General features: G+C 43.8%; 1 long non-coding RNA gene across 1 annotated transcript; it reads left to right on the forward strand.

The window, feature by feature from the left end:
* The first annotated feature begins 240 nt into the window (after positions 1 to 240).
* Positions 241 to 3,739, forward strand: LOC122392482. Its single transcript, XR_006258523.1, has 3 exons — positions 241 to 431; positions 890 to 1,010; positions 3,229 to 3,739. It is a non-coding gene; the product is annotated as an uncharacterized LOC122392482 (long non-coding RNA).
* The last annotated feature ends 6,011 nt before the right edge of the window (positions 3,740 to 9,750 follow it).

Genomic DNA, 9,750 nt, shown 5'->3' on the forward strand with positions numbered 1-9,750 from the left:
AAAAAACATGGATCAGATATGTTAACGGCAAATGTGGCGCTATAAATGTTTATCACTTGAACCGATGAAGGAACGCCTCCGAAATATATTCAAGTGTTTTTGGTAACTTTTGGCAATTTTTAGAATTTTGAACAGAAGGTTATTCCATTAAATATATTTACGAGTATATTGAACTTGACATCGCTCAATATTTCTGTGTGTGTACCGTGTTGAATGACACGTTGCCGTGTTTTACCCCTCTGCGTCGAGTTTAAAAACCCGAATGGGGTTATTTGGGCCGCGATCTTGAGGGACATTAACACCAATTAACACTGAGGGTTGTTAACTTACTCGGTTCAGTTTCGCGCCAAATGCAGCGCCGCGTGGGCCTCAGTCGCCATCTTTGTGCGATCCAGGGAGGTCGTGTCTGTGCTGCGTCTGACGTCTTGTTGGTAAGTACAAGCGATACTTGCTCCAAATTTTTCTTAGCAATAACATCAGTGGTATTAAATGTCTTTTAGGCGTGGTTACATAAATATTATCCGTGTAGTGACTAGTGTGGCGTTATGGATGGAAAGGAGAAGCCCTCGGCCCTGATTCTCATTCTGCCACTCCACCACTGGTGGTTATGTGTGCGTTTGTAAACATGCTACTTACATGAATAATTTTGACTGTACCTTTTCAACTTTTGCCATGTATCACCAGCTAGTTATAATTAGTCTGCCTGGTTTCTCTCTTGCCCTCTCTCTCTCTCTCTCTCTCTCTCTCTCTCTCTCTCACCCTCTCTCTCTCTCTCTCTCTCTCTCTCTCTCTTTTCCATGGTATCTCTCTCTGCTTTTCTATTTGTCTGTGGATAAGAAGTAGGTAGACATCTGTTTGGCTGCGAACTGACACAATTTATTTATTTCAGAATACGGCTCAAGATGAGCAGAATGAAGGTAAATCTCCAAGTCCCACAGTCAGAGCTCAAGACTGTGGGGCAGGACTTCATTCCTTGATGAATGCGGCTCAACTGCCAACAGGATAAGAAGGTATTGTCCTATTTCTGCCGATTTATTATTTCACATATCACAAATCACAATTAGTGTCTGCATGGGACACTGTTGTATTTTAGTAGACTAGGGTTTTGCCTTCTATAATATGAAGCCGATATTGAAAATTAAAATCACATGTTTACAGTTTAACATATTTATTATCGTCAAAAGCATAACCGATTACCCAAATCCGACGAGAGCCCGGGCGCCCGGGCGCCCCGCTCTACCCCTGCGCTCTCCCTCTCTCGTCCCGCTCCCGTGGTCAGCTGTCCCGCTGTCCAAGCGCCAGGCCGTTGCCATAGCGACGGCTGACGGCCTCCTCCGGCGGACGGATCCGGACGCCGAAACTCAGCCGTCTGTATTTTGATGGTTCTTCTTATAGGTATCTTGTTTTGATGTGCATTGGCTGATTGATCAGGGTTGATGTTGGACGTTACCAATAATAGGTATAAACTATATAGTCGATGGTGAACTTACCTAATCGCCAAGTATGTGTAAGTTTATAAACGTTGGCCTTTCGTGTAGAGTATAATGGCAGGGAATGGCCATTTAGAGGTCAAGGGACGGTCACTTTAGTAAAGGGTGCGAGCTTAACCCGCGACGCCCGCGACCCGCTGGGGAGTGGGAGGCACCCCTGTTGTTTTACGCTGATAACTCAAAAATGGCCGCGATTTTTAACTCGCCGATTCTAGTACTCCTCCGGACATCAATTTCACTCAACTCCTGAAAAATGCGTCCTAGGTCACCTCGGGTCATGAGTTATGGGGGTCAAACTGAGGTCATGTTCGGACATTTTCCGTCTAAAAAATAAAAAAGTCGTTCACGGGAATAAATCACAAAATAGATTTTCAATCAAAAGACTTAAAAATCGCACATTAGGTACAAAATGCATGGCAAAGGAAACTGCTACCACAAAATTTCCGAAAAAGAAATATCAGTATTTTGAGATTTCTAAAATATTGATATCATATATCAATATTTTGATATTTCTACACTCAAAACTCCTCCAGTTTTTTTTTTTAATTTAGAAAAGTTAAAAACGGAGCATATGTCGGAGAGATCCTTATTCCTTATTGCCTTTACAGGGTGTCTCAAAAAAGTGTCACGGTCTTGAACATCTCCCGTTTCGTAACCATACACATCCTAAAAATTAACAAAATATGTGTCTGTAAAACTGCCAGTGATATAGTTATTTGAAAGACTAAAAAATAAAAAGCGACTGTTCTTGTGACGTCCGATTTTTTTCAGCACTTGTTAGGTACTGAAAGTAGTCTAGAGTAATATCTACGATACTTGCCCCTCTCTTCCTGACTAAATAGGTATCAACGTTTTGTCGTCTCTTTTAAATGATAAGTCACTTTAATAAAATGTTTGTCATTATAAACTGCTACAATTTGACCTTGCTTGCCGTCCTGTGATGTCATAGGTCAAAGAAAAATGACGTCGGGGAGACGCGTCGAATAACCTATAAGTTGACCCGAAAAGGTCAACTTAAAAAGACCCGAAAAGGTCATCTTAAAAATTTGACCTCAGGTCAAGGTCACGGAAAAGGTCATGTTGCAAGTCATTCGATTCGTATTGTTAAGCTGAACACATTCCTGGTGTTTTCAGAAACTGTTTGAGACGGTTCGTGACCTGAGATGACCTCAGAGGCATTAAAGGGGGTCACAGCCCACAGGTGCGATTTTCCGGTTCATTGTGCCATGTTCATCTGTGTCCCGATGTTTGAGGGTATTTACGGCCAAAAGAAGCGGATTTCAATTTTCTTCCATTGACTAAAAGTCAATGGAGGGGTCACAAAATCGACCTGACCTTACGTCACAGATATCAAAATTCCAAGAAATGCAAATTGTTCATACTGACAAGCTCATGCAATAGCATGAGTTTCAAACTTCTGGGATGTACGAATATACTTTAGAAATGACTGAATCACAAAGTTTAAAGAGGCATGATCACTTAACTTGGACTGTGACCTGACCTTATGTGACCCGGGATCGAAAATATTACTCACGATGTGAAATTGATGTATTTTAAGCTATACCAAGTTTCGCAGCGCTGCTCGCCGATTTTTTTTTACACTCGCAAAAAAACTGGCAGGTGTGGCCAACGCTCCCCCCCCCCGACCCCCCACCCGTGCGAAGGTTAGAGTATGCATCATTATGCCGTTCATTCATGCACTTCGTCATTTACTGACATTATTTTTTTCTTATTTCAGACACGAACCAGGAGAAGTTGGACGCTTTTTAGAATTTCCTCTCGTACCGCTATAGTGTCATGGGTGGAGGGGAGCGAGGCTGCCATCTCCGAAGACAACACGCCTCTGAGTGTGCGGCGTGCGCCTCCTAGTTTGTGCGGCAACGTTCCCCGTGTTCAATGAGAAAATTCAATGCCCCAGCGGTCAGAACTCCCAGCTAATATTGACGCAATAGCTCTCCCAAATGTCGACCGGAAAGTCGTTAAAAAATCGTTGCGACGATCGGCTCGACAAGCTGAAGACCGCGCCAGTGAATGCATGTGAAACGGCACCTCTACTCTCCCATCGCCAGGCCCAAAGACGTGTTGTTCATAGGTGTCTTTCACAATACTAGTGTTGCTGATCGCGGAGGACCACTGTCCACTGCTCGTCCGCCATGGTGTTACTTCTGATGAGGCTCAGAGCGCATGTGTATTGTTTACTGTGCAAACAATCTGTTGAAATATATAATGAGTAGATCTGTACTCTGAGACTTAATGAACTTGGCTAACGAGGATGTGTGTTAAAGCAAAACGAGCTGTGTTACACGCCTCAATAATTATGTGGAATGAGTTGTATAAATGTATACTTCATGTCGATTTATTGCGGTTAAAGACGTTACCTCTGTTTAAACGCGGCTGGGCCTGTTACAGACCCGTTTGCATCAAAGAAGGTACGCCTTTCATCGCAATAAGTCCACATGAATTATATATTCATATATTCATTCAACGTGATGATTGAAACGTGTAATGCAGCTCATTTTGCGTTAATATACATTCTAAAAGGAGGTACTGGACGGGAAGTATATGAACACGAACCGAGCTACGAAACACGTTACACGTTTATGGCGAGTTTACTAACATCTAATTTCCGGATATGTTAACACAAATAAGTTTATGTTGCAGATAATTATCCGAGCCCAGAAACACCAGTGGTGTTATTGAACACTTAACATCTTTAATGCGAGCTATTTTACACGTTATTCGATACGCTAGAAACATGTTGGCGAGTTATCGAACTCGGTAACACGTCTTTATCGAGTTACGGAACACCACTTTTTGGAAAGTCAAAACTCATACCGAGTTATGTAGCACGGATTTACCGTGTATGAGAAAACACGGTGGCGTGTTATGAGATACGGCTGTACCGAGTCGTTTTTGGCCATATAACACAAAACGTGCTATCATTTTTTACAGTGTATATACACTGTTTCTTATAGGTATCTTGAGAGGGAGAGCGCAGGGGTAGAGCGGGGCGCCGGGGCGCCCGGGCTCTCGTCGGATTTGGGTAATCGGTTATGCTTTTGACGATAATAAATATGTTAAACATGTGATTTTAATTTTCAATATCGGCTTCATATTATAGAAGGCAAAACCCTAGTCTACTAAAATACAACAGAGTCCCATGCAGACACTAATTGTGATTTGTGATATGTGAAATAATAAATCGGCAGAGATAGGACAATACCTTCTTATCCTGTAAGCAGTTGAGCCGCATTCATCAAGGAATGAAGTCCTGCCTCACAGTCTTGAGCTCTGACTGTGGGACTTGGAGATTTACCTTCATTCTGCTCATCTTGAGCCGTATTCTGAAATAAATAAATTGTGTCAGTTCGCAGCCAAACAGATGTCTACCTACTTCTTATCCACAGACAAATAGAAAAGCAGAGGGAGATACCATGGAAGAGAGAGAGAGAGAGAGAGAGAGAGAGAGAGAGAGAGAGAGAGAGAGAGAGAGAGAGAGGGCAAGAGAGAAACCAGGCAGACTAATTATAACTAGCTGGTAGATACATGGCAAAAGTTGAAAAGGTACAGTCAAAATTATTCATGCAAGTAGCATGTTTACAAACGCACAAATAGCCACCAGTGGTGGAGTGGCAGAATGAGAATCAGGGCCGAGGGCTCCTCCTTCCCATCCATAACGCCACACTAGTCACTACACGGATAATATTTATGTAACCACGCCTAAAAGACATTTAATATCACTGATGTTATTGCTAAGAAAAACTTGGAGCAGGTATCGCTTGTACTTACCAACAAGACGTCAGACGCAGCACAGACACGACCTCCCTGGATCGCACAAAGATGGCGACTGAGGCCCACGCGGCGCTGCATTTGGCGCGAAACTGAACCGAGTAAGTTAACAACCCACAGTGTTAATTGGTGTTAATGTCCCTCAAGATCGCGGCCCAAATAACCCCATTCGGGTTTTTAAACTCGACGCAGAGGGGTAAAACACGGCAACGTGTCATTCAACACGGTAGAACCGTCCGCAAAAATGCTTCCACAAAATCGTATTCGTGTTTCGGAACACAGTGTCCGCCAATTGCGGGTATGAATACATGGCGATTACTCGAACAGTGTCATTGTACATGGGGATTCCGAGCTAGTTCATCCTGATTTGGACTAACCGTGTTTTGCTTCGCAATAAGGTTTAAATTACTCGATAAATACGGATTCATTAGCAAGTTAGTTGTTTGAACACATCGTTAAAGGGACAGTATCACCATTTTGATGAAATTTGACATTGCATAGGCCCCACCTTTCTGGTCCGGGAACTGAAGACCGATCCTCGAAGCTCCACACCGTTATCCCGCTATCGCCGCTCAAAGTACGAAAGGTGTACCACACTTTGAATCGTGCTGAATCGTGCTTCACTATCTTCACTTTTTAAATGTTTGCGCCGTTTTGAATTGACCGCCAGTAATAAAACTTTTACCCTGGTCATTTCATCAAATTTTATAAAGCCAAAACGTTTTTCGCACTTATTCATCACCGTTAAATTCATTAAATAGTCGTAGGCAATTTCCGCTGTTTCCTTCGGATTCTAGCGGCTCAACAAAGGAATTCCTCCAGCTTGAATCACAATCTCCCTCCAATGTATGACGTTTATCACGTGATTGTCACGTGATATTTTCTCCCATTGTCAATTGTCACGTCCAATTGTCACTCCCTCCAATTGTCACGTGATATTTTTATAGGCAATATGTAGGCGTTCAACTAGTGTTAAGAGTAAGAACTGCAACTTTCGGTGTTCGATCGTAGAGGGCGGGCCTATCTGCCTGCCGGCGGAGGTCGCTGACCGGTCGCAGGGCAGTGTGTGATCGGAGCCGAGCGCAGAGAGTGCGGCACCTGTACTGAAGTGTTATCTTGATCGGGAAGCAAATACAAGTGAGTGCGACACGCTACAAATACCTAAGGCTACCTCTCCGTAAGGACAACTCAATCAGAAGAACGACCGCGTAAGCGTAGCGTCAATAATGTATTATCTGCGCCAGTTCTGTAGTAATTTTGCATGCTTCCAAACTGGCGGCCATGCTTGTATAGTGGTGGTTCGCTCATGAAAATGAATCATGAAAATGAAATGTGGTTGCAATATTTTTCACCGAGTTCGGTCCTCAAACTATGTTTTTCTGATTCAGAAAAACAAGAAATGCTAGTAAAAAAAAAATCAGCTCCATACATTGATTTTTTTTTCGATGATACTGTCCCTTTAAAGTGAGTCAGAAAACTCAAACTGTGCTAACATTTTTTACAGTGTATGTTACAGGGAGTTTGAGAAATCTGTGAGTTTGCAAACTCCCTAGTGAGTTTGCAAACTCCCTGACCCATCAGTGAGTTTGCAAGCTCACTAGGGAGTTAACAAATTCACTAGGGAGTTTGCAAACTCACTGACCGGTCAGGGAGTTTGAGAAATTTCAGAGTGATTGGGCCGAATAAAAACAAGTGTGCAGCATGTGGGTGGCATACGTGCCGTCCGTGATGTTAAAACAAAGGAGGCTAGCTCTAAGGCCAGCAAAAAGCTTATAGATCATATGCACACCATAAATACATTTTTTATTTTAAACTGCTCAGTGATTTACCCATGCATGTAGATTTTAGGTACCGCCGCTTTATTTAGTTATACATTTATTTAGTTCACGTCCCAATTAGACCCGTTCCACTCAAGTGTGGCTATTCCAGAGTCAGGCTAAATATATCAAAGTAGAAACAGCTCACTGTTGGTCACTTATGCTAAAGTACAGGCACACGCATCAATTCACGCCCATTCCCACTCCGCCATAGACGTGTCATCGAGAGCCGGCGCTGCTGGCAGCCAGCCCAGCTGCGACTGGCGCACGCTGCTTGTTTGTTTTTGTTTTGTTGGGTTAGGCCCTTTCGGTCTGACAAGACCATTTCAGAGTCGGACGAATGATAAGAATTATAGGGGTATACACTGGTCTGGGCAGACACCCTATATGCAGAGTCGCCGCGGCTGAGCCCGTCCGAATGGACAGACCGACCAGCCCCCCAAGCACTCTCTGCACCCGGCTACGGGGTGCGCTCCCTCGGGAGCAGCAGTGCCGCTCTAAGGGAGCAGCCCGCATGTTATAAAGGTGCCTGTCCAGCCCGGAGTGGGGGTTTCGGCGTGGACGAGAAGGATTTCAGTATCCTGATTCCTGAGAATGGAAACGACGGAACGGAGGAGCACGTTGCTTCGAACCTCCTCTTTACATAGCCGCAAGTAGCATTTTTTTTCGGTAAAACAATGAAGGATCTGTAAGCTTTTTGTCAGCGTGCGACGGTTATATAGACCGTACCACTAGTCGCTTTTGTTTTAACATCACGGACGGCACGTATATGCCACCCTCATCTTACACATTTGATTTTATTTGGCCCAATCGCTCTGGAATTTCTCAAACTCCCTGACCGGTCAGTGAGTTTGCAAACTCCCTAGTGAATTTGCAAACTCCCTAGTGAGTTTGCAAAGTCACTGATGGGTCAGGGAGTTTGCAAACTCACTAGGGAGTTTGCAAACTCACAGATTTCTCAAACTCCCTGTAACATATATTCTTTTAGACAAAGACCATTAAACGTAATAGCACTTTCACATTTCGAAAGCTTTATTTGTGTTTTTATGATCTTATTGACTATTTTCTTGCTGTTTTCGTCAATACGATGTATCAGATCGGCAAAGTTCATGTAAAAATATTCCTTTAAGTTCGACGCGTTTCGAATGTATTATGCATTCATTTTCTTCAAGTACAATGTGAGACACTCGTTCAAATAATGCGTACATGGACACGTTTGAAAAACAATATACAGGTCACGAGTAAAATCATAAATAACACTTTCAGTTTCAGCGCGCTATTACAACAGTAAATATGATCACGTCACACCATAGCGCTAGTCGGGTTGGGTTGCTTGTGTTGGTGTTGTTCTGCGTGTTTGTGGGTGTGATGTGTGCTGCATTGTACCCCAGAGAGCCAGTTTTTCTAGGCGTGCGTTTTTCTGTTCATTGATGCTTGGTGTGTGGTCTCTGATGTGAATGGCCTCTGTGATCTCTACGCGTTTGGGGTCACGGTTGGAGTGGATGATCGACGTGTTTTCTACCAGGTGTTCTCTTGTCAGTTTAATGCTGTGTTTCTCCAGCATGTGTGTCTTGTTTGCTCCCTCCTGTTTGTGCATGGTCAGACGACGAGACAAAGTGGTGCATGTGTATCCAACGTAGCTGATGTTCTGAAGCCTGCAATCTTCAGAGGGACAGTCAAATTGGTACACTACGTTGGTACGCATGAGCCGCTTAGTCTCAATCGACAATCGGGTTGTTTTTCATGACCAGATGTTTCGTCTTTGTGCTCTGATAGTAAATGTGGAGCATGAGTTTGTCAGACTTGTCCTTACATTCTACGTTTTTCGTAATGATGTGTTTGAGTATCCGCTCGTCTTTCTCGTATTCTGTGTTCATGAAGTTGCGGTAATATAGGTGGTGTGTTGTGCCCTGCAACTCCTGCATGTTTGTGTCGTTGTATTTTGTGTCAACTTGTCGCTGGATTTCTGAGTCTATGTCTCCATTGCTGTAACCATTGTTAACTAGGAGCTATTTGAGGCGCATAAACTCTTCGTGCATGCTCTTGTTGGTGGAGCAAGTACGGATTGCCCTTTTGACAAATGCTCGGATCACACTGGTCTTGCCTACTCGGGCATTCGCTGTTAGCGTTAAGTGTTTGGCCTGTGCTGGTGGGTTTGCGATACCTACACACTTGTGTGATATACTGGTTTTGAGCACGTCACCTCGAATTCGAGCGCACGTGATACCTCTTTCTACGAGCACGTCAAGGAAGGGCAAAACATCGTCGCGACTTAATTCGTAAGTGAAGGTCAGTACGGAGTTCGAATTCGAATTCGGAGTTCGATTCGAATTCGTTCACAAGTTTCAGCAAATGCTCACGGTCGTTTACATCCACAAAACAGTCGTCTACATATCGCACGTAAGTGCTCGGGGCGATGTCGGGGTCGCTGAGGACATGATTTTCGACGTGCGCCATGTAAAAGTTGGCAAAGAGGGGTCCCAAGGGTGACCCCATGGCCACGCCTTCCTTTTGGACATACAGTTGTCCATCTGGTCCCCTGAATGGTGCATCTTTTGTACATACGGCCCTCCAGCAAAAGAGTGGCTGGTTAGCCTATGTTCTTTTGGTGTAATAACTTTAAATGACAGAGACACTCCTGTAAAATGACTCAA

Source organism: Amphibalanus amphitrite, unplaced genomic scaffold (genome assembly GCF_019059575.1).
Source record: "Amphibalanus amphitrite isolate SeventyFive unplaced genomic scaffold, NRLGWU_Aamphi_draft 000023F_arrow, whole genome shotgun sequence".
NCBI lineage: Eukaryota > Metazoa > Arthropoda > Thecostraca > Balanomorpha > Balanidae > Amphibalanus > Amphibalanus amphitrite.